The sequence below is a fragment of the Rousettus aegyptiacus genome, unplaced genomic scaffold (genome assembly GCF_014176215.1).
Source record: "Rousettus aegyptiacus isolate mRouAeg1 unplaced genomic scaffold, mRouAeg1.p scaffold_m13_p_10, whole genome shotgun sequence".
In the NCBI taxonomy this organism is placed as follows: domain Eukaryota; kingdom Metazoa; phylum Chordata; class Mammalia; order Chiroptera; family Pteropodidae; genus Rousettus; species Rousettus aegyptiacus.
The window spans coordinates 81,633,055-81,657,808 of NW_023416285.1; the positions used below are offsets into that span (position 1 = coordinate 81,633,055).

A 24,754-nucleotide genomic window follows, 5' to 3' on the forward strand; every position below is an offset into this window, starting at 1 on the left:
CAACGAAATACTAGCAAACCTAATTCAACATATTAAGAGGGTATTAAAGGATCATTCACCATGACTAAGTGGGATTTATCTTTGGGATGCAAGGTTGGTTCAACATATGCAAATCAATTAATGTGATACATCATATTAACAGAATGAAGGATAAAAAGCACATGATCATCTCAGCAGATGCCAAAGAGCATTTAATAAAATCCAGCACCCTTGGATAAAAACTCTTCACAAACTAAGACTAAAGGAAAATTACCTCTACCTTCTATGCTGTGCTTCTCTTTCAGAAGTTCATGCTCTTCCTCCTCCACAATTACAATGGCCTTAATGGCCCCCTTTCCATGTCTTCCTTAACAATGTCACTATTAATCTCACCTTCCACCTGCTCCCTGCTCTTACCATGTGTGCCCTGCCTATACACCTTTGGCTCATTAGTCTATTAACAATTTCCAGTTCCTATAGTAGAAACAGCTAACAGGGACAGGTAGAACAAGTGTGTGCACCTCATTTATGGAAGAAATATTTACAGAGTGCCTGCTCTATTTCCAGCCTCTGCTCAGGATGTGGATTAGTGAGTTGAATAGAAAGAGGTACACAAATTGAAAATTATGAGACAGGCATAAGAGCGATCATAGAGATCTACACGTAAAAGCTCGAAATGGGATCTAACATGCTCAACAGAAGGGGACATTATGTGCGAGAGAAGAAGAATTGGAGAGTAGGACATTAAGTATTTTCGTAAGAGAGGAGATTTGAGCTGAATCTCAATGGATAAATAGGAAACAACCAGGCAAAGGATGGTGGTGCATGAGGGCAGGAGCCAGAGGGTGTTTCTGCAGGGGCACAAGCAACATCAGGAAGTGAGACGCAGTGCCATAAAATAAAGGTATTTAGGATTATCAAAGAATGGAGTTAAAGTCAGGGAATAGTGAGAAAGAGATGGGAGAGGCCAGGGCCAGGATCAAGAGAGATTCCTGGTGTATCACTGGGCCCGAGGTTCCAAAATTTTAATGTGCTACTGAGGTATATATGGGAAAATTCGGATTTCTAGTCATCGGCTGGCGATTACAATTTGGAAGGACAGTTGTCAGATTCAGAAATCAGCACTGTCACAAACACCCTTAGGTGAGCATGATGCAGACATTCTTTGGTTGATAATTTGAGAAAGACTGTTGTCAGCAATGAGGCAAGGAAGGAATCTGAATATAGTTTTGCTTGGCTATGTTTTCATATTAGGTCTTCTAGAGGCTTGTAGGAGGCTTACTTTGAAGAGAAAAAGAAAAATCTGCTCCATGGAAAAAATAACAATGATCCAAATTATAGTAGAGGTGATGGAGATGGAGAGGAAAAGCCATATTCTGAAACTCTTTGGTAGGCAAAATCTGTAGGATGTGTGATTGATTAGAACATAGAAGTCAAGGAGAGGGAAGAGCTAAGTTTCCAATATGAGTGATTAGGTAGACAGTGGTGTTGCTGACTGATCTTTAAAATCTACGCTACTTATTTGCAAGGTTTGAATGAGTATGGTGGCTAAGAGGCTGAATCGTGCAACAGGGGAGCACCGTGTCAAATGAGGTAGCTTTTAGGATGGGAGATTTGAGCATATTTGTAGACTGAAGGCAAGGAGGTTGTAGAGAAAGAGAGGTGATGATATAGGCGGTAAAGGAATGGCCTAAGGAGCAAGGTCATGGGAGATGTGGGAAGGTGAAGGACAGTGGCACAGGGCTAAGGTAGGTCGCCATCACCTCATCTGAGACTGGAGGAAGAAAAGGGCCATGTTATAAAAGTGACCTTTAGTTTCTTTATAAATCAGGAGACAAAGTTCTTTGCTAAGGGTGAGTTCTCATTAGTTTAGTGTTTTTAAAAGAAACACTTATCTTCACTGACTGGCACAGAATAACATTTGCATGCTGTATCCCTTAGAATTCCTTCAGTCTTAAGTGTCAAGATACCAGAGCCAAACTGGCTTCAGTAAAAAGCCAGTTTCTGTATCTGGCCAAGCTGGCTGGAAGTGGTGCTTGATGTCTGAACTCCAGAAATATCACCAGGACTTGTTTCTCTCTGCCTCTAGGCACAGGGCTTGGCCCAGCTCACTTGGCTGTCTTCCATGCTTTGGCTTCACTCTCAGACAGGTTCTCCTTCTGGGATTACAAGCCAGCTGTACAAGGAACTGACTCCAAGACAGCTGGAAGAACAGAAGTCTTCTGGGAGCTTCCTATAAAGTCCTGACATTTACTTTAACTGGATGAGCCTAGGTCCTCTGTTCCACCCCTGATCTGGGGTACCTGAGATTAGGGAAAGGAGTGGCACCCCACGGTAGTAGCATTGGAATGACACAGAGAGTCTGTTAAAACAGATTTCTGGGCTCCAGGCCAGAATGTGTGATTCAGTAGGTCTGGGGTGGGGCCTGAGAATATGCATTACTAACACATTCCCAGGTATGACCTATGATGCTCATCCTGGGACCACGCTTTGAGGACCACTGATTTACAGGTAGTTTGAGTACAGCTATTCAAGAGAGGAAAGACTTTCTACACCTACTCTGCTCTCCAGATCTGCCTCTGATTATATATTTGGCTTGTCTTATAAAATGAGGCAAGAGAAACATCATTTCTTCAGCACAGGATGAAAGACCTGCTTAGGCGGTTAGAAATGAGCTGGTGAAATGCCAAAGCACAAAGCACAGTGGCAGGGACTCAAATGACATGACAGAGCCTTTGTTCGCAGTCAGAGTTTTTGAAGAATTCTTCCAGGCTGCTTGCCGGAAGCACAATGAAGGAAAGATTTTTTTTTTTTTTTAATACTACTGACTTGTATGTTTCTGCTCTTTGAGTCAAGTGCAAAAGTCTGTCTAGGCAGTAAATTTTGACATTCCTATAAATGATACCTATATTTTTTGTCATTTACATTTCACTGAACCTTATATTTTCATCAATTTAATAGTCTAAAATAAAATATACTGGTTGGGAGAATGACTTCCAAAAGCTGATTTCTTATCTACGTGTATTTTCAAGATATCTCTCTCTCTCTCTCTCTCTCTCTCTCTCTCTCTCTCTCTCTCTCTCTCTCTCACACACACACACACACACACACACACACACACAAATTTAATTCTAGATTCTTACTCATATTTGAATAGATTTTCCTTCCATCCTAATGATAATTTTTAATCCCTAATCTTCAAATATAAGTGAAATTAAGGTCATTTCTATGTGGGTTCATCACCAGTGGGTGAAGAATGGACTACAAGCCAGCCCACCAGATCAGTGGTAGCTGGAGTCCCTTCTGCAGGGCTGAGGTCAATTTCTTGCTAAGGTGCAGTTCTCCAATCCAGCATTCATCAAGTGCAGCAAGGGCTTGGTGGGCTGAGAGAGCTGGGCACTCAGGGATAACCATTCCATGCATAAGACCTGCTTTTGACTCATATCTAATAATAAGGAGAAATCTGAACCTAGAATCTATAGTTTGCTTTTATTATCTTTGTGGAGATCCAGTTCCTTGTGGACACCTGGGAGATTTACTTGCCCCAGATTGTCAAATCAAAAGCCAAATGTCTGGAACTTTGTAGGTTCCAGGAGTTCTGACTGGCTCCTTCTACCCCCTGACCCAGAGCCCTGGCCCCTTTATTGGTCCTGCCAATTTTCTGCTCTTACGTTGACCATAAATCTGAGGCCTCTTTTCCACTCACTGCCAGTGGATCTTAGTAACAGCCCCCCGCCCCCCGACCCCAGTCCACTTGAGTAGATGTCAGTAATGTTTTATTTTAAGGAGCATGGTCTAGATTCCTTCCGTTGGGTTCTTTACTACTTACACCTTTCAAGTTTTCAGTTGGAGATCACAGTCACTTCTCTTTTATGTCCCTCACCCCAAATAAATCTGTGTAACACACAGTCCTGTAAATAATATGGCACATAATCCAGATGTGGGGAATCAGGGAAGGTTTCGTGGAGAAAGGCAATCCTAAACCAAGACCTGAAGGAGTCATCAGAATTAACCAGAGGACAGGGACATATGCATGAAAGTTCAGGAGCGAGAAGATGGAAGAGGCATAGCACGACTGGATCATAGGTTTTGAGGGCTGTGGTGGCTTAAGATAGACATGAAGAGATAAGCAAGAGTCAGATCATGCTGGGCTTTATAAACTCTACTAATGATATTAACATGATCTTAAAAGCTATGGGAAGAAAATAAATAACGCTGCTGAGAGACAATGGTGGCCTAAACCAGGGTGCTGGCCATGGGAATGGAGCGAAGTGATGGATCCTGGGGAATTTTGGAGTTAGAATCGACAGATCGTGGTGTTGTTGTGTGTGGTTGTTGGGTGTAGGTGGTAAGGGAGAAGGAAGCTAGCCACAGAGGTATGTAGGGGACAATGGAGTAGGTTGGGGTGGGTGGGAGAGATGAGTTCAAGTTTAAATATGTTAAGTTTGAGGTGTCTGTGGGTATCAGGTGACAGCTAGGCATATAGATCTGAAGCTCTGAAGGAAAAAGCAGGCTGGAGTTATAGATCTGGAAGTCATCATCATGTAAATGGGAACCTAAAGATGGAGAATCACACAGAGTGTGTGTATAAGAAAGGTAAGCTGGGGGGGAATTCTGAGAGGTGCATGCATTTAAAACAGGTAGAAGAGAAGTAATTGTAAAGGAAACATAGGGAGATCAGCTGCAGTGATAGGAAAACCAAGAGGGTATGATGTCAGTCAAGCCCCTGAAGTGAATATTTAAAGTGGGAGTGGCAAAAACTGGCAAAAGGTAAGTACAAGTCAGGTTGTGAAACTATCCATTGCATCTGGCAGCAAGAAGCTTGTTGGTCACCTTGAGTTTAAATGTGGTGCTGGGTGTGAATGTAAGGTTGCAGAGAGTTAAGAAGTGAGTAGGAGGTAAGAAAATGAAATATGTAAGTATGAAACCTTTTAATAACTATGAACTTCTCAAAACATTAAGCTTTGAAGTAGAGGAGAGAGAAAAGGATAACTAGATAACAAAGTGGGACAAAGGAAGGATTTATTTTAACAGAGGCACCTAAGCATTTATAAATTTCAGTGAAGGCACAGGACAAAAGGGAAGATACTCAATAAAAGAAATCATCCATTCTCGGAGAAGGCTTTTCTGATAAACAACAACAGCAACAACAACAACAACAACAACAAAAACACTTGTAAATCCATGAAGGATGTAAGCCATGTGGACATTGAAGGCGAAGTGTGCCAAGCCAAGGAAACAGCAAGTGCAAAGGCCCCAAGGTAGAAGCACGCTTCATTGATCAAGGAATAGCAAGACGACCAGGATATCTGGAGCAGCGTGAGAAAGGGGAGAGCAGTAGGAGATGAGATCACAGAGGTAGTGGAGGGGACAATTTTTAAAGGCCTCTCAGGTCATAGTAACGGCTCAGAATTTTGCTCTGAGTAAGACGGGAAGGCACTAGGAGGTGCAGCAGAGAAGTGATGAGTTTGACTTAGGAGTCAGTACATCTCTTTCTTCATGACAGGAAGAGGATGGAATATTTATAAGTTAGAGGAAGGAGACTAATTCCCATTTAATTTCTCTTCTCAGCTACAAAGAAAGGTCAGCTACTGAGAGAGACTCCGGAGTGTCAGAGACAGAGTGAATGCGTGCTAAAGCAACACTGAAGAGACGGATTTCTGGAATGGTAGAGTAAGGGCCTCTGAAAAATCCATGCGACACTGGCAAAAGGGTCGAAATAAACTTTATTATAAGTCTGAAGATTAACCAAAGACTTGCAATAACCTAAGGAGTGTTTATTTAAAGGAAAACAGCTGAAGCTAAGTAAAAAATTTTTTTTAAAAAAATCAAAAGCAGCGAGCTTTTGATTTCCCCTCTTCCCATTGCTCCCACTCCAGCTCCACAGTAACCTTGAAAGCCACAGCCCTACGAGCACAGTGAAAACCAGAAACCTACCAGTACAGGGAAGGACACAGAATGCGATGAGAACTTTCCCAAAGCCCCGTTACCAGATAACGGTCACTGTTTGGCCTGCCTAGTAGTTGCTTGAAAAGGTCTATTCTTGGACCTTGTATTTATTTAGCCTAATTCAGAGCTTACTCAATATAAACAGCCCTATTGCCAGAGCATTTGCAGAAAACAAGCAGTAGCAATTGCGTAACACTGCAGGTGCCTGAGGCAGAAATATCATTTGGGATTAATAAAAGGCTAACTAAAAAACTCGAAGGGAAAAATTGGGGAATGAGTTGTTCATAAGAGATTTTGAAAAGCCCTGATATTGCTGGAAATCTAGAAAGACATGCTTATGTGCAGCGATGTGAAAATGCCCTGGAAAGACCTGGGAAGAAGTGACCTAATCTCTAAACTCTGGCTGACCTAGAGGCTCTGTACAAGCAGGCTAAGGCATAGTTAAAACCTGTATGCAAGAGCACTGCAGGCATACCCCAATAAACAGACACCTTGGCCAAGAATAGGAGACTTATTGGTTCAAGATACTTAAGGAAATCTCTGTATAATCATTAGCTGACTACTAAGCTAAATGAACAGAGACTTCATTTGCTATGCATAAGAAACAATAGAGATTTTTACAGAATCAGTCCAGGAAAGTCAGCAAATAGGCAGCAAAAAAACACACAACTGAATAATAAAAACAAAAAATCATGTGGAGTGAGAAAGGAATTAGATTTCGAATTTCTACATTATATTATTTTAAATGTCCAGTTTTCAACATCACCACCACCACCACTACCACCACCATGACAGGAAAATATGCCCCCTCCAACACACACACAATCAATGGAAACTGTCTCTGACAAAGCCTAGACATTGGCCTTACTAGACAAAGACTTAAAGTCAACAACTATAAATATGTTCAGAGAACTAAAGACAACTACATCTAAATAACTAAAGTAGGAGAACAATGTCTTACCAAACAGAGACTAACAATAAGGAGACTGGAATTATTTTTTTTAAAAGAAATTCACAAAGTACTGAAAACGTACAGTAATTGAAATGAAAAGTTCAGCAGTGGGTCTCAAGACAGATCACAAATGGCCAGGAAAAGGGGTCAGCAAACCTGAAGGTCTACTGAGATATACAGTCTGAGAAACATATGGAAATGAGAATTAAAAAGAATAAACAAGACTTTTAGAGACCCATGGAGTATCATCAAGCATACCAAAAAGTGTATAATGTGAGACCCAAAAGGAATGGAGAAAGAGAAAAGTTCCAAATCTAATGAAAAATATTAACTGCACATTCAAGAAGCTCAATTAACTCTAAATAGGATAAACTCGGAGAACCACATCTAGACACATCATAGTGAACATGACAAAAGACAAAGAGAATCTTAAAAGCAAAGGACGCATCATGTGTAGGGGAATCCTCAACAAGACTGACAGCTGACCTCTCATTAGGAATCATGGAGGTCAGAAGGCAGCAGGATGAAATAGTCAAAGTGTTTAAATAAGTCGACCAAGAATTCCACATCCAGTAAAACTATCCCACAAAAACAAAGAAGAAATTAAGGTATTCCCAAATAACCATACTGGAGATGATTTTTCACTAGCAAACCTGACCTATAAGAAACACTAAAGGGACTCCTTCATGCTGAAATGAAAGGTTACTAAACAATAACTTGAATCCACCTGAAGAAATAGAGAGCACTACTAAAGGTGACTACATAATATAAAAGACATTACAAGAGGAATCCAAGGTGGTAGTGTAGGGAGACCTTGAACTCATCCCCTCCCATGAACACATTGAATCTATGCCTACGGAGAAATTCCCCCTGAACAAGAACTGAGGGCTGAGTGTACAGCTTCTTCACAGCAAACAAGAAATCACATAGAAATGAGTAGGACAGATGGAGACACAGTACTGTAGGAACCTCCCCTCCACCCTACCTCGACTGCAGAGATGTGCAGTAGTAAGGGATCACTGAGGAGCCATGCATAGACACACTCACCCTGGGCACAGAAAAGCAAACAAACGAACAAACAAAAACAGCGATTTAAAGGGAACCTAGACTATATGATAAGGAAATCCACTTAATAACCCTAGAGCATCTAACAAATGGGATGTGTACTCTCTCCTAGATGGGAGGCACCAGAGAGAGGCATTTGTTGCATTCCCCCTCCACCCTGATGGCATGATCAAGGTGTTCTGGCTAGCCAGCCATGATCATCCCAGTACATCCTGGACCCACACCAGCTATGCAGTTTGCCCCCAGGACTTCTCGTGGCTCATACCCACTCTAGTTAGAGCTCTGGACCCTGGGGCGGCTTGCCCCAGGATGTTCCACAGCCCACACCTGCTCCAACTATAATCCTGGCCTCAGTGTAGCTTGCTCCTGGGACTCTCACTACCCAAGCCCACTTCAACTACAGCTCCAGTCAGCCTTCCAAGGTGATTCCAGTGTAACTTGCCCCTTGGAATCTCTGTGGCTTGAGTCGGGTCCAACTATAGGCCAAGCTGGTCCACTAAGGCTATTCCAACAGCTTGACCCCAGGAATCCCCATGGCCTATGCCCCCTTCAGGTCCAGCAGCCTGCCAAGGTGGTCCTAGCACAGCATGCCCTCTCAGGCCCTGCTGTGTCCCACAACCATTCTGGCTCCAGCCAGCTGAACAAGCCAGCCCCAGAGTGGCTTGCCCCCAGGACTGCCTAAGGCCCCCCACACACTCCAACTCCAACCAGCCTGCCAAGGTGGCCCTGGTGTTGCTTGCCTCTGAGTCTACCTGTGGCCCACACCTGACCTGCTGAAGACATCCACTCAGCACATGCAGTCTACAGGGGGAAGCTCCTACACAAGGCCACTCCCTCAAGACCAAAAGAAGTTATTTCACCTAAGTTATAGAAAAAAGAGAGCAACATCCAAACGAGGAGACAGAGGAATATGTTTCAAATGAAATAGGACAAAATCCCAGAAAAGGAACTAAATGGAGACAAGCAACGTGCCAGATAAAGAGTTCATAACAAATATTATAAAGATGCTCGATGCACTAAGTAGAAGAAAAAAACTCAGTAAAACTTCAGTGAAGAGACAGAAAACATAAAAAGGAACCAATCACAACTGAAGAATACACTAACTGAAGTGAAAAATACACAAGTAGGAAATCACCGACAGATTAGATTATATAGAAGAATGAGTTAGCGGCCGGCCTCGAAGAGAAGGAAGAGCATTAGGAAAAAAGATTTTTTTTTTAATGAGGGTAGTTTAAGGGACCTCTGGGACAATGTTAAGCATACCAACATTTGCATCATATGGGTCACAGAAAAAAAGAGAGAAAGAAACAGAAAACCTATTTTAAGATACAATTGCTAAAAAATTCCTTAACCTGGTAAAGGACACAGACATCTGAGGCTAGAAAACACAGAGTCCCAAACAAGATGAACCCAAAGAGCTCACACCAAGACACTTCATAATTAAAATGCCACGTATTATTTCTTACAGCTGCATGTGAATCTACAATTATCTCAAATATCTTTTTTAAAAAACTGTATAAAATAATAAAATTGTGTTGATGGGCCTACGATATAATTTGTATGACAATATGGCATGACAGAGGAAGGGGGAACAGAAGTGTATTACTTAGAGTATTAATTTGAGCTAAATTATTTTAAATTGAGATGTTAATTGCAATCCCTAGGGCAAATAAGAAGAAAATAAGTGGAAAAATATGATATACTAGAAAACATTTATTTAAAACAAAAGAAGGCAGTCCTGGAGAAATATCGAAACAAAACAGACGAGATATATGAAAGAAAACAAATAGCAGAATGGCAGATGAAAATCCTACCTTAGCCAACCGGTATATTTCAGTCCCTCTGCCACAGTGTTTGGGTTAATGATGGATACATGATACTTGCCGAGTCAATGTGAGGTCAGCCTATTCAGTGATTGGGGAGTTCACTCTCCCACTGGATAAGAAAAAGGAAGACTTGGTTGATGTTGGCCTTCATCTGCTAAACTTGAGTGGAGCCAACCTACGGATGTTGCTGACATAATTTGGAAAAGAGGGAAAAATAAACTGATAAGAATCAGCTATTGGGGCTCCTACTGTTAGCACACGAGGCACTCCCAGGTGGATAACCTGGGCAAACTCAGCCGGCAAGAGAAGGTTTTGCTGTCGGAGGCTTTTTTCTGTGGCCGAAATGGCACTCCTACCTCCTGGTAGACCCAGCTTCATGCCTGGGTCTACTGGTGGGTGGGCCGGGTTGAGCTCCCACTTGCTCCCTTGCCCAGACACCTCTGAGCAGTGCACGATCAATACCACTGTACACTGGACCTCTGAGCCCTGCCTGAAACCTACTCATGCTTTGGAGCTATTACACAAGCCAACACATTTTCTTTATTGAATAAGCCAGTTTAAGTCTTTTCTATTACTTGAAACCAAAAGAAACACAATTCAGAATTTCTTATCAGAAAATTGGGTGTTGCAAAGACTAGATTCTAAAAGTGGAATTGTCGGAGCTGAGAAAGTAGGCTGGAGTATAGCGAGGATGATTTTATTTCAAGCTGGGTAGTGGGTGACCTTTGTATGTTGCAGCAAAGAGCTGGTTAAAATATTTCCTATTGTATTTTGGGACTCTGACCATGTTTCCATCAAGGTTATAGCATTAAGACATCTAATAGGAAAAGAAAATTTGGACTTTGGAGATTTTGAATATATATATTGTGGTCCTGAGTTGTCTTATGTGAGACAAACTTAGGCTACTGGGGGCCTTTCTGAGAGCAGGAAGAGAACATAATGCAGTAGCTGCCGTCTTAACCAACCTCTGCAGAACGGACTGCACACTGGTTGCCACCGAGTCTATGGCCACCCAATACAGTTCTCGTCCTAAACGTATTTATGCCAGTTATACTTATTGTAATTACATAATTTAATTAAATATTACAGAATTACAGGAACTGATGAGACCAAACGGATTTTTTTTCTCTATAAGAGCTAAATTAAATGATTTGGAAAGACTTGATAAATTATGTCGATTGTTCAAAAAATTGCTTCCAAACTATAAAAATTAGGGGAAATTATAAAAATGTAAAAGGATTTCTGTCATATGCTTCACAAAGGTTTTAAAATGCTTGCTCACATAAAAAAATAAAAGAAACTGTAAATTTTAGATGCTTCCATGTATTATGGCTGAGGTTTATGTGAGAAAGACCCAGACCCACATTTGAAGAAAAAGCCTTGGCCTCACACCAAAATAATGTAAATAGTTGAGCTAAAAATTTTATAATTGCTGTGTATCCTTTCATGTTTCCTTTTGAATTTAAATTGACCAACAAGCAGTCCCACCATGTTGGTTAAGCTAAGAGATACTTTTCAGTGGAACTGGCTATCCCCTGTGTCTGGGGAAAGGAAGGCTGGAAAAGCTTAATTCTCCTTCACGAGCTAAGGCTGGTACCAGAGAAAGCAGGAAGGTGAGCATTTCCCATAAGAGTGAAGCTTAGGTCTGAGCAATCCCACTCCCTGAATCCATTTCAGACACCTTAGATTTTGCACTAGCAACCACGTGCATAGGATGGGGGGATGACTAAATTGTTAAGAAAACTATTTCCAAAGAAACCCAAGCCTGGCCAAAAAGCGTTGGTGACCCTTCCGGTCTAGTATTGAGGGAAGAAATCTCCCTCCTCCTGGGCATGCTGCTGGTGGTCATCATCCTGTAACCATCGAATCAACAATGATGAGGGCAGGGGCATGGGGGACACCCCGGGGCTGTAGATCAAGACTTGACCCTTCCTTTTTAATCATATTAGCCGTCGGATTTCCTCTACTGCATGGATTTGGTCTGCTCATTTCCAAGCATATACAAAGAGAGGCTGTTTGGCTTGGGGGTGGTGCGGGAGGCAGTGTCTAAAGCTAGATTTAAAAGTTCAACCAGATACAGTACGTATCTCCTTTAGAGGAATTTTGAGAAATTCAAGTTTTGTTTGTTTGTTTTATTTCCAGCTAGTGATATTACCAGAGATGTTTTTATGCCCCTTTGATCTCATAGTGCCCCTCATGTGTTGGTGTCATGGACAAGTGCCCAGCTGGACTTCATCTTAACCTGCTTCTGATGTTGTTACAAAGTGAGCTCTGTCCAAAGGCCAGTGGATGAATTACAGCAGGACACCACAACTACAAGCCAAATGGGCCCTTTAAAAATGTGTAAGGCCAAACTGAAATATTACTGTAAGTAAAACAGCAGAGCAACACTGTCAGGACTCAAGGGGCAGCCAGGGGTGAACCTACTTGCTCCGAGCAGAGGCGTGTGCAGCTGGAGAGCCCTTTGGTCATCCTGGTATGATCCAGGGGGAAGTCCTCACCTGAACGTGAGGTAGGAAGGGTATCCTGCTAACGCAGACGGTATCTGTGCCAGTGCTGGGACTCCTTCCTCAGCCTCCCCTGCTTTATTTCGTGCTGCAGGAGGCACGGACCCTGCAGGCTAGTTCCCAAGCTGGAACGGCCAGCGGGGCACTAGTGGAAGATGGCAGAGGAAGGAGAGAGAAGCCAGCGGATGTCTCCTGCTCCCTATCTGTCCCTAGGAACACAATATGGAGCAACTGAACCTCTCTCAGCTCCCCTCAGATGATCTTCGCACTCTGCCTCCTCACTCTGGCCCAGGGGTGGTGGTGGCTTCCCATAAGTGTTAATCTCTGGGCTGTCTCCCTGTCTGCTGTCTGGCATTTCAGCCTTCCTTCCCCAGGGTAGCCAGTTTCCTGCATCAGGCCCCTCTGTCTTAAACACAAGTGATTTCCTTGAGAAGACCCTGACTGACATAGTATCTAATTCAAAGCCGCAGTCCAGAGCTTCTGAAGGAAGGGTCCAAAATACACTGTCATATTGCTCTTCTATATCTGAAGGTTTTTAGTTTCACATTTAATAAATGCTCATGTTATTTTTCCCCCTGCATTCTCAACTTGTCTTCTATTTATGACTTAAAATTACACTGGAGCTTATAAATGGACTTTCTTGTTTTCTAGTTATTACATCTTGGCATAATACTTTCCAAACACCATTTTATTATGTTCCACACTTAAAAAGCCACCTGGATATTTTCCCTTTCTAGTCTTTTTGTTAAACTATCTTTAAGCCCCCTTGCGTGTTTTCGTAATGTGTAACGCAGACTCTGTTACGACAGAAAAGTTTCAAAAGACTTGTGCAGCTGGGAACTTTTTGATGATTTCATTTTATAAGTCCTTTGGAATGAACGTGGGCATTAAGAGGAACGATGAATACAATATCAGTTTAACAAGATTTGAGTGGCCTTATTTTTACAGAAAAGTTAACATTTCTAGACACTGTGATTCCACCAGTGGCTTTCTCTATAATGTTATAAAAGTGGAATTTAGCAGACATATAAAACGAAAAAAAAAAATAGAAGAGCTGTCATAAATCTCTTTTACTAAAGTGTTTTGCGATTGCTTCAGAAAGAAACAAGATGAGAAAGTCCAGGTGCTATCTGTTAAAGTTTAGGGCTGATGTTTCAGCATCTCCGAGGGCTATAATGAAAGAAACTAAAGAACACAGGTCGCATGTTTGACGGTAACTCACCAGAGAAATCAGGTCCATCTGGCTTCTCCACAAGAAATAGGAATGCACGAGACCGAGGCAATGAAAAGGGCACAGCGTGGCAGAATTCCCCTCTGTGGCGGGCTCCCGTCTGCCCCATCCTGGCCATGATACTGCCCCAAGTAGGGGGTGACAGGGCAACAAGAGGGTGGGCTGTGGAGGATGCATCTGCTTACCTTTACGACTATGTACTGTGGTGGCCATATCAGCCACTTGTATCACGAAGGCTGTTCTCCCAAAGAAGCCCGCATGGCTGCATCACTTGGGCAGGAAAGGCAAGAGGGAGACTGCTCAAGGGTCACTTCTTTCTCTCTCCAGTCTGTGCACTGGTAAACGCAAAGACAGTTTATTGTTGAGTTTTGTCTTTGGACCAGCTGTACTTCTTCATAGACTTTTTTTTTTTTTTCTTTTTAGGGTCTTTGGTTTACACCCTCCGAAAAATACAAAGATTGTTTAATATTTTGACTTTTTATTAATTTTTTTTAACGCCTATAGCACCTGGTATTCCTAAGTGGTCTCCCATCCAAGTACTAACCAGGCCCAACCCTGCTTAGCTTCCAAAATCAGATGAGATCAGGAATGTTCAGGGTGCCATGGCCATAGACAATATCTTGACTTTTTAAAAGACAATATATTTTGAGAGCTTTCATATTCTATATGAACTCTCTAATAGCTGTGTGATAGTTCTTCACATGAAAACACTGTATTTGTTTAAACCAGTGCCATATTGGTGGACACTTTAGATAGCTCCAATTTTTGCCATGGCAAATACTGCTGCAGAAAACACCCAGGTACATTTTCCCCTCAGTGACCTTTCTTTACATTTCCATCAGATGAATTTCTAGCAGTGGGATTTCAGGGACAAAAGATATGTATACTTTACATTTTGATAGGTATTGCTATATTGTCTTCTTGGAAAATTACGCCAGTTTATATTCACACAAACATCATGAGGGTGGTTCCTGGTAACTGCAGAATCCTCTTCTTTTCTGAGTACCTTGATGGGATGGGTTTGGTAAGCAAATTTAGAGGCAGAAGGTAAGAGAGAGTTAAATCTTCTTGAATGCTGTCAGGAGAAGGAAACTTGAAGGGAGAGGTATGGATTCTGGAGGGCAAGGATTGGAGCAGCAATGAGGGGGCCTGCAGGGGTGTGGTGCTGCGGGGGAGAGGGGATGGGAGAGGGGAAGGAGGAGGAAACGTCATTCCTGGCCCCAGGGCACAGGAGGGGTTCTGAAGAACAGCAAGCCAATGGGGCTTTCAAATTCTAATGTGGATGGGCATCTCTCCCCCTCTCCTACCAAACTGTCAATATACTGCACACTGATTACTTAGGCTTTGAGTCCATTCCTCTAGAGGTGTTCAACGAGGAAGACAAGGGAATCCTGGTAGGATAAGAGCACCGCAGAGCATTTGGAAAGTCAAGGCAAAGACAAGCGAAGCACCCAGGGTTCTGTGACCCTAACATAACCACGAGTACAATGTTAGTGGATTTCTGGCCACTACATTTTTCACATAGATGTAATCATAGTACATACATAATTTTGCATCCTGCTTTACAAATCTGATATTACTGTGTATGTGTATATTTAGAAAAAAAATTGCAAAATGGAGAAACAAACCTTTTATATTCTTTTCTCTTTTACTTGAAAGTTCTGTTTTGCTCAGAAGAAATCGTAGACATAAGTATGTAGTGAATGTTTGGGCTTCTATTCTGAGGGCTGAAAGTTCAGTGCACATGTTACATGGATGTGTCTGGAGACAAAAATATGACAATAAATAAATTGCTGAGGACTGTTGTCACTTTCTAGTTCTAAATATATAGAGGTATTGACTGAAACACCTTCTCTTTCAACTTTTGCACATATAAGCATTTCGTTAGTATTTTTATTCTTGATCAGACTGAATTAATTTTTAATAGACAGAGCTTAAAAATTGTCACCTTGAAAGACTACAGTACTTTCTCCCTGAGATGCTGTTTTTCTAAAATATCGTTTTACTTATTGAATTTCATGCCTTATTCAACTTTGCACATACTGATTTAAGTACAGAGTTTTTTGCAAAGAAAATTAGAGAGCTGACTAGATACTTTGCTTATATACTGCCAAGTAACACACAGGGCATGTTAACTATCTGGACTGTGAATAGTCATAGAAGTTCCTTCTAATAAATGTTTAACACAGATGATGAAGAGATTTTTAAACATATGATTGTTTTCATGATATAAATATATAAATAAGAGTTATGTATGCTGTATGATACTTAATGTGACTTACTCATTTATGGTTATAAAACTTACAGTCTGTTCTAGGACCAGCTTCCCACTTTTACTAAGACTGGGACATATTTTCAGGGAAGGACAAGGTTTACCTTGAGCTAGACTACAAGTTAGGTCCTCTTACATTCTTCTTTCTATGCAAGTGTCTCTCTGGTCCTTGAGTGTGCTGAGGTAGAAGGATAACCCCATGAGTTCCCTCCACCCACCTTCCCTCGAGTCCTGGTATGCTAGTGTAATTCTAGGGGCCCAAGTTCCTACTTCTACTTTGACCTTATTTCTACACAAGTATTCCTGAAATAGTCCTCTGTTTGCTGTATTTGCTTCCTCCTGATCGTGATCTCTTCTGGCCCTGGCTGATACCCTATCCCCATATTCAGAGAATTCCAGAGTTTGCTTGATAATATAGCTAGGTAACTACTCTGACCTGGCTGCATCAGGTTCCAGATGACCCGATTACAGAAATTTAATAGGAAGGACTAGTATCTCTTATAACATACAAGCTAAGTAATGGTTTTATTTTACTGAGGAAATCTAAGGTTTATTGTTCCTACCAGTCAGTAGCTTATCTTAAGAGGGCCAATTATGTGTAGTCACTTAGTCTTTCAGATCATTTTTGTAATGATTTGTGAATGACAATTCAGTATCATCTCCCTCTACTCCCCTATCTTGTTTGATTCATTTAAACAACCAAATAGATCTGAATTCTTACAATGTATAATTTAAACTTTTGTACCTTTAAATTATGTTTGGGAAATAATAAATAAGAAAGAATACTTGATATTATTTAAACACTAGAGAATATTTTAACTGGTTTAATCAGATAGTCAATGAAATATAACATGTGCTAAGATTTTGTTGTCATCTCTTTAACTTTTGGATCAATCCTGAATCAGGTGAATTTATATGTTTGGAATATTTATTAGTAAGTTGCTTCAGAAAATTCTGAGAAATATCATTTTTAAATCCTGCTGATTCTTAACTCTTGATTTGATTCTTAAGACAATTTATACATTTCTCCACTAAATGCTTCCCAACTTGACTTTCTATATATGTGTGTATATATAATTAGAGGTCATTATGTAAGTATGTAAAACTATGTAGATAAAGATGCATAGTTTCAGTGATATTTACTTAAAAGTTAATAGTTAAAGGGCTAAATAATTTATAATATATCCTGATTATAGAATTCTATGCAGTCATTAATAACAATGATATCTGGTTAGTGAAAAATTTTAGACCTAATACATAAAATGGCACCAGTAGTTTAAAGTAGCCCTAGATCTATAGTACTCTGGTCACATTAAATATTGGTATCTGGCAGAAGCAAATGCCAATCCCCTCTAAAAGAAGCTTTTCCCCTCAGAGCTCAAAGAATACACTGAAAAGTAAGTTTCCAAGAGAAATGAGCAGCTCACAGGCAAAAATTAAAATATCGGGAAATAAGATATCGTGAACAAAGTAGCAAGAATAGAGATGTCAGAAATAAATCCAAAAAGACTTCAGATACTGTTACAATCAGAGACAGATTATGAATAATTATGTGTGGTGTGTTTAAATAAGTAAAAGCTTGAAAATCTTCACAGGGAAAAACTATATGGAATGATCAATCAAATTTGAGCAAGAATCAAACAGAACAACTGGAAATGAAATACGTTATAACCGAAATGAACAAAAATTCAGTGAATGGAATTAGCAGTAGATCAGATACAGCTAAAGTGAGCATTAGTGACCTCAAAGACAGACAGGCATAAAGAAATTACCTAAAATGTTGCACAGAAGAGACATGCAATCTATGGAAAAAACAGGTTAAGAAAAATGGTGGATAAAGTGGAAATGTGTCTAATTGGAATTCCAGAAGGAAAAAGAGAGGTGGGGGAGGGGATGGTGGTAATATGTGAGAATGGCTGAGAATTTTCCTGAACAGATGAAAAGTATTTTCCTTCAGATATGAGAGCAAAGTGAAAATCAGACAGGATATATACAAAACAAAACAAAAATCCACAACTAGACAAATCAGTGAAACTATGGAGCAGCAAAGACAAAGAAACCTTTAAAGGACACATATTACCTTTCAAGAGTAACAAACTGGCAGCTGCTTTCTTGATGGCAGCAAAGGGAGTAAGCCAGGAGACTGTGGAATGATACATTCAATGTGCAAAGGAAAAACTATTTTCAACCTAGAGCTCCATTCTTAGGGGCAAAAAAATATTTTCTGCTTGAAGCCAAAATGATATTCTCGGGCCATCAAAAACTGAGGGGAGTTTGCCATTAGCTGATCTTCACTCAAGTAGTAGAAGGAAAGTGATCACATATTCAAAGTCTAAGATACAAACAGAAATGGAGACTTCCACTAACAGCGATGATAGAGTAACAGGATTTAGATTTAGTCTTCTGCCTGAAACACCACCGCAATAAAATAAAGTGGCAGGAGTAAAGGATTAAAAAGGGCTGAGAGAAATCTTTTGGAGGTGATGATATTCTCATTCTCTCAATTGTAGTGACTGTTTCATGTAGTTGAAACTTATCAAATTGTACATTTTAAATATGGGCAGTTTATTGTACATCAATCATACCTCGATAATTTTATTTTAAAAAGAAATGGAGAGCAGAGAAACCAATAAATATATGGATAAATATAAACAATATAAAATGACTGTATAAAACAATATTGTTTTAAGAAGTTTAAAAAAAGAATTTAAATGCATGACCACAGTAGTATATTATTCCAGAGGAGAATCAAATTTTGATAGGGATGAGGACAGTGTTCAGGAAATGGGTAAAGGTATTGATTAACTTGAGACTTTGTTAATTATGCATGTTATTTTGGAATAAACACAAAAAGAATAGTATCAGAGTGCACCACTTCCAAATAGTAGTAGATACAATAAAATTTGAAAAAAATAATCAATCCAAATAGAAGGAAACATAGGAGAGAAAAAGAATCACAGGAAGTTGGGACAAACGGAAAGCATAAAATAAGATGGCACATAATGTAAATAAATTAAATGTCTTCATCTAACGCAAAGATTGTCGGACTTATTTTTTAAAAATCAGCTATACTCGGTTACAATGGATATATCTAAAATATAAGTTTCCAGTAAAGTTGAAAATAAAAGGATGGAAAAAGGAATACCAGGATAACACCAAATAGAAAGCTGATGTACTTCTATTAAAATCAGACAAAATATACTTTCAGGCAAACATCATTACTAGATAAAGAGTCTCATTTTATAATAAATGGTCAAATTCTAAGAAAATAAACAAATTTAAATTTTTATATACCTATTGAGAGAGATTCAAAATGTACAAAGCAAAAATGTTTCATATGATTAATCTCCGCCAATGAGATAGAAGTAGAATTGTGGTGTGGTGATTTCCTTAGAGAAAGCCAGTGTGTGACCTTTGCCCCTTTCCTCATTCTTCCTTCCTGTTAGCTGGAATGTGGTCATGATGGCTGGAGATGGAGCAGATCTTGGAAATGTGGGCCTTGCACAGCGGAGGAGCCTAGGTCCCTAGGGCAGAGTAGAGCCAGTGCTGCAGACCCTAACAGCTCACTCCAGACTATTGTAATAAAATTGTCTTCTGTAAACCACTGTTTTTGGAATCTCTATTTCTTACACCATAACCTAATTTGGACTTAACAGAGTGAGTTTACAGAAGCTAAGGAAGTAGACACTTTTGTAGAGGGGGAAAAATCATCATGGCTTTCCTAATCCCAAAGTGTTCATGTGATGTTATTAAAACACTTAGGTAATCAATATGACAAAAGAAAAAACAGTTCCTTCAAATGACAACTGGCAATATATTGCACATGGTTTATTAATCTATGCTTCTGCCCTTTACTTTCTGCTGACTTGCCAGTTAGGAAGGAAACAGAAGATTAACTTAGTTCATTTAGACTTCCTTTATTTTTTTTTCTACTTCAAGCATTTCATATCCATGGAAATTGCTAAATGGTCCGTTTGTACTTAATATCCCCTATAGGAAATTTAATTGATTAAATGGAATATCCCTCAGAGAATGCACACATTGTAATTTCTGTTCTATAATACCTAAGTACAATCTGTGATCCTTGGAGATTAGTTTTGTTCCTGCTGCTGTCGCTGTTGTTTTTCAATCCAGTGACGAGACCCAGAGAACTGCTCAAGCACACACACTTGCCAGGTAATATTACCGGGAAGAGAAAATTAAACAGAGAAAGTCCAAAGAAAATTTCGATATGGACAACCAAAGCCTGTGGCCTTGCTAAATGCTTTTCACGACCCCAACTCTGAAAGCTAGTAAGTTCTGGCACATTGCAATTGGTGCAAATCCATACTGGAGTGGGATGGAGAAAGTGGTCTAAGACCTCGAAGGGCACAGGGTTATAGAGGGCTCTATCAGTGAACCGAGTAAGTGGCTTCCAGACAGGGGAACCCAGGAACTCTTCTCAAAGGGTGTGTTGGTGTAGATGGTCTGTAGGAAATCTATTTCCAGATTCTACATTCTTTCTAAAATTTATGTATCTGAAAACATCCCTATATATGTTCCAGTCGGTGAAATAGACAAATCATCTCATCATAAAACCCTAGTTTATTTTCTTACAAATAATTCACACTGATTGGTAAAACTGATTTTCATTGCAAACAACTGTATTCATCATTTCATTATTTGAAAAGGATAATGTTCTTGGCTTTTCTCTCTTTAATAATATTACAAAGTTGAAGTGCAAAATACTACTAGTCACCCAAAGAATGCTTCTCCTCTCAAAATAAGTAATATTCTCCTTTTGCCATGTTCTCATTTGGTAGAGACACATGATTTACTAAGGCATCTGGAAACCATTCTTTTAAGACGTCTTCACTGTTTCCTTTGGTGTTATTGGGAGACATCACCCGGATATTATTAATCCTCAGTTTGTTTTTCCAAAATATCAAGTCTCACATTAAATCCTTTATTCTCCATGAGGATTTCTGGAGTAATCACGTCTTGGCTAGACCACGCATTTTCTATATCAAATAACTTCCCCTACATTCCACTGTATTTTGCTCTGAGTTTCTACCTTTAAATATCCAGAACAAGGATGAAGTGCTACTTGAAAGAAAATGGGATAAACATTTTCTACAATGTTCTATATTCTTATTTCCATGAGAGCACTTAGAATAAAATGACTCTAAATACAATAATTTATAAAAATATATTTTAAAATGTTTAGAATAACTGTATAAAAATAAAGAAGCAAATTAGAAGACTTAACCATTAATTCTGGCTATTCATCCTAGAGGATGGAGAATACGATAAAATAACCAAATCATCGTGATAATGTAAAGAGAATGAAGACCAAAACGAGAAGACATGATGAATGATGAATGACATAATGAAGAAGGGTGCTTTGGTAGACTGAATTATTAGTTTCAATAATTTCTTCACCCTGCTGTAGCATCATATATCTGCATCCTTGCCACGGCTGCATGGTGGGCAAATAATCGCTCCCCACTCTTTGATTTTGGCTTGACTATGTGACTTGTTTCGGTCAACAGACTGTCAGATGACATGATGCAATCAGAGACTTGGAAGTGGTTCACCATGCAAGAACGTGCCACAGGTATCCATGGCCCCTGAGCCTGGGTTCCAGAATGATATCCGTGGAGCGGATTCACAGCCTGGAACCAAGCCCAGAAGACACAGCCAGAAACAGGGCCACTTAGACAGGCCTAACCGACATTAGTCATATTGCAAATGAAACTGCAGTCGACCCGCAGACCTACATGTGTACTACTGAGTTTTGGGGTAATTTGTTATGCAGCATTATGGCAGCAATAGTTAATTGTCACAGAAGCTTTATCTCCTTGGACAGTCTGTGTCCATCCCCACTGGATCTGTTGAAGTCTGGGTGATGCTTAGCCAGGCCTGTGTGATGGAGGACACGCTTTCTACAGCATGGTTGGCCCTGGATCTTATGAAGCTGATTCGCTCCTGGTTGTCTTCTTAAAAACCACAGCGATGGGTCACTACTCTTACCATTGTCTTTGGTAGTGCTCACCATTTCCATATTTGTAAAGAACATGCTTAAAATGACATTTCTTGATTTTTTCTTTCTTTTTAAGAGATTAACTTACTCTGGAAGAAAAGGGTGTAACTCTATGGCTATCGCTCCTGCCCTGTGCTGCTTGCACACGTCCCCTATTACCAACAGCTGCATGTGATTGGCAGGTCTCTTAAATGCTGGCACCTGTGGCTGTTTGCCTTCAGGGTTGTCAGTTTCAGACCTTTCGCCAGAAGGTGTCAGGCTGCCAGGGTGGGGAATGTGGCTAGGAGAAGGGGCTGAGGGGATTCTCAGCCTGCAGTGTGTCTGTATTAATTAGTTCCCATGAACTACAAGTCTCATGATGTTGCATATAGGTTTAATTAACCATATAGATCGTTTTTATATTATTATTATTATTTCTACAGGTATTACTCAAACTGAGAAGAGACTGTATTTGTTTTTTTTTTTCTTTTAGACAGTGCTAAAGTTCATAACATACTTGCTCTATTTCCCAAAATATTTAATTTGAGGTTCCAATTATTTGGATTTTCTCAAATATTCCAGTCAAAAGGCCAATCAACTGAATTACATGTAAATACGAGATAAAGATCACAGAAAACACATTTTCTCCATGAAGTTGCTTTTAAGTCAAAATGTTTAACACAATCCTAGAGTTTTAGTTTAGAATCAAAATAATTTTGTTGGATATATAAGAAATAACCTATTATACTTTCATATTTGACACATGACCTAATTTTAATGAGTATGTCTATACAATTTCAATTTACCCATATGTCCTATGTCTCCTGTTTTTTATGATATTTTACCACAGGAACATAAGCTTGTTGTAACAGATCAAAAGATAAAGAGGAATACGGATAAAAAAAAATTAACAGTTCTTCCCCACCCATTCATTTTCTAAAGCAATATATATTACTGATCTGTTGTAAAACCACCTACAATTTGTACATATACCCAGGAAATAGTATGTTAAAATTGTTTCACTAATTCAAGACACAACAGACAATTTATTCCAGAGTGAGGGCCTAGGCTGAGATGTGAATTTGTAAAGTCTGTAACTGGAAAGTCAATTTCCTGACTCACCCATATTGAAGTTGTAGAAGGGAAATGAGTGGATTTCCAGGGAGGAGATTTGGGGGAGGGCTGTGCTAACCATCTCTCTTCACTTGCCCCCAGTCTCAGTTCAGAAGGAAAGAAGAGGGACTTCAAGGAGACCACTTAGAGAGCTTAATATGTGTCCTTTGTCCTGTGCAGTTGGGAGTGGGGGAGGACACAGTGGACGAGCCTGGGGGGATGAGACAGGTTGGGTAAGGGCTTCGGCAGCAAAGTGGAGGAAAACTTCTATTATGTTGGGATTGGCCTGCACTCCCAGAGCTTGCTGGGCGAGTAATGTGTGTATGCTTCCCATGGACCAGATTCAGGCTGTGTGGGGAAAAATACACTGGTGGGGGTTGGAGGAGGTGGGATGGCAGCTGTAGACCTCGGCTGACAGTAGATGCATAAACTGCTAGATGCCCATGACTGTAGCCAGAACTGAGAAGCTCGTTCTGGGATGGAGGAAAACAAAGTGTGAAGAGCACCAACAATGTAAGGTTTTTGAAGAGCCGAGGAAAACACCCACAAGAGGAAGAGTCAGTTTAGGCTTCATGCAGTGAACGCGGAGCTAGCTTCTTGACAAGGCAGACAAGTTAAAGGTTTCCTTGTCATGTTCCGTCTTCTCCCTTCCCTGTCCTTTCTTACCTGAAGGGTTAGACTGAAACTACAGCTAGGAAATAGCAGAGACAGCCAGGAATAAAAAGCCAACTATGCATTCTAAATATCCCATGACTGTTACCTTGGCTAGTCCGGTGGGATGACCCAGACCTCTGAATCTGAGGGGTCTGTCCGCGCCCTTACTTGCCTTGCTCTGGTCAGGCTGTGGTTGCTGTGATTTCCAATTCACAGTTATTGCAAGGCACGGAAATACTAAGAGCTGGCCAAGTGAATCCCCTGGCCCCTTGGCTGTAAACATCCTCCGTCCTGGTGGTGGCATTCTAGCTCTCATGGTAATCATGGTCAATCTGTGACCCGACTAGCACAATAACTCCTTGTTCTTTTTGTTGTTCTGCTAATTCACTGACATGAGGACCCCAAAGTAGCCTGGTGGTAGTCGCAGCTTCAATTTCAAGGGAACTCTACTGTACTCTCTGACGGAAGCAACTCCTCCCTGGCAACTAGGGCTTCTAACCTGGCAGAGCCCAAGGTCGTGGAAACTGGAAGCCCAAATTCCATAAGCGGGTCACTCAGAGTTGTGGTGAGAAGGTTCATGCCTTGGTTTACACACCCGTGAATTCGAGTTATTAGAGAAAAGTGCACTGCTTGTCTGTCAACCGTGAATTCAATGCCTATCGCACATCTCGGAGGATGGAGACCTAGCCCCGCAGGGTGTTGTGACTTACTGGCACCTTAGCTGGAAGTGCGACAGGTCATTCCGCTATCCTAACCAGATGGCTGCCTCTAGGTGATGGGGTTCATGCTAAGATCAGTGGCTTTCATAATCATAAGTGTATTGCTACATCTCTGTTGCTCTGAGGCTATGTAATTACCAGAATTGGATAACCCAGTACTGCCAGCAGAGTGCATGGCACATGTTGCTATCCAAAAGACCATTTATTGAATCAATGAATGTCTAGGCGATTAGACTCTAAGAAGGAGTCGCTTCATTTCCAGACCATGGACTTCAGTCCACAGTGTATCACTGAGAAATATCTTTGGGCACAGGGAGGCATGTGAGGCTGGATTTCTTTGATGCTGGTTTTATCTGTAAGGGAAGGTAGGACTTCATGACATTTCCTATTAGAAGTCCTGTTGAAACCTCCTGAAAATTCCACTGAGAGGGAATCTCATCTCATGAGACCTAACTCCATTATCTTACAATATAAGTAACTGTATTT

General features: G+C 40.5%; 1 long non-coding RNA gene and 1 pseudogene across 2 annotated transcripts in view; both read right to left on the reverse strand.

The window, feature by feature from the left end:
• Positions 1-15,263, reverse strand: part of LOC107518768 — a 64,316-nt gene extending 49,053 nt beyond the window's left edge. For both annotated transcript variants that reach the window (XR_001598946.2, XR_001598945.2), the window contains exons 1-2: positions 15,138-15,263; positions 13,695-13,844 (exon numbers count right to left, since the gene is read on the reverse strand). This is a non-coding gene — a long non-coding RNA (uncharacterized LOC107518768). The remainder of the gene's footprint in view (positions 1-13,694; positions 13,845-15,137) is intronic.
• On the reverse strand, positions 14,005-14,123 carry LOC118608783 (annotated as a pseudogene).
• Positions 15,264-24,754: the final 9,491 nt, after the last annotated feature.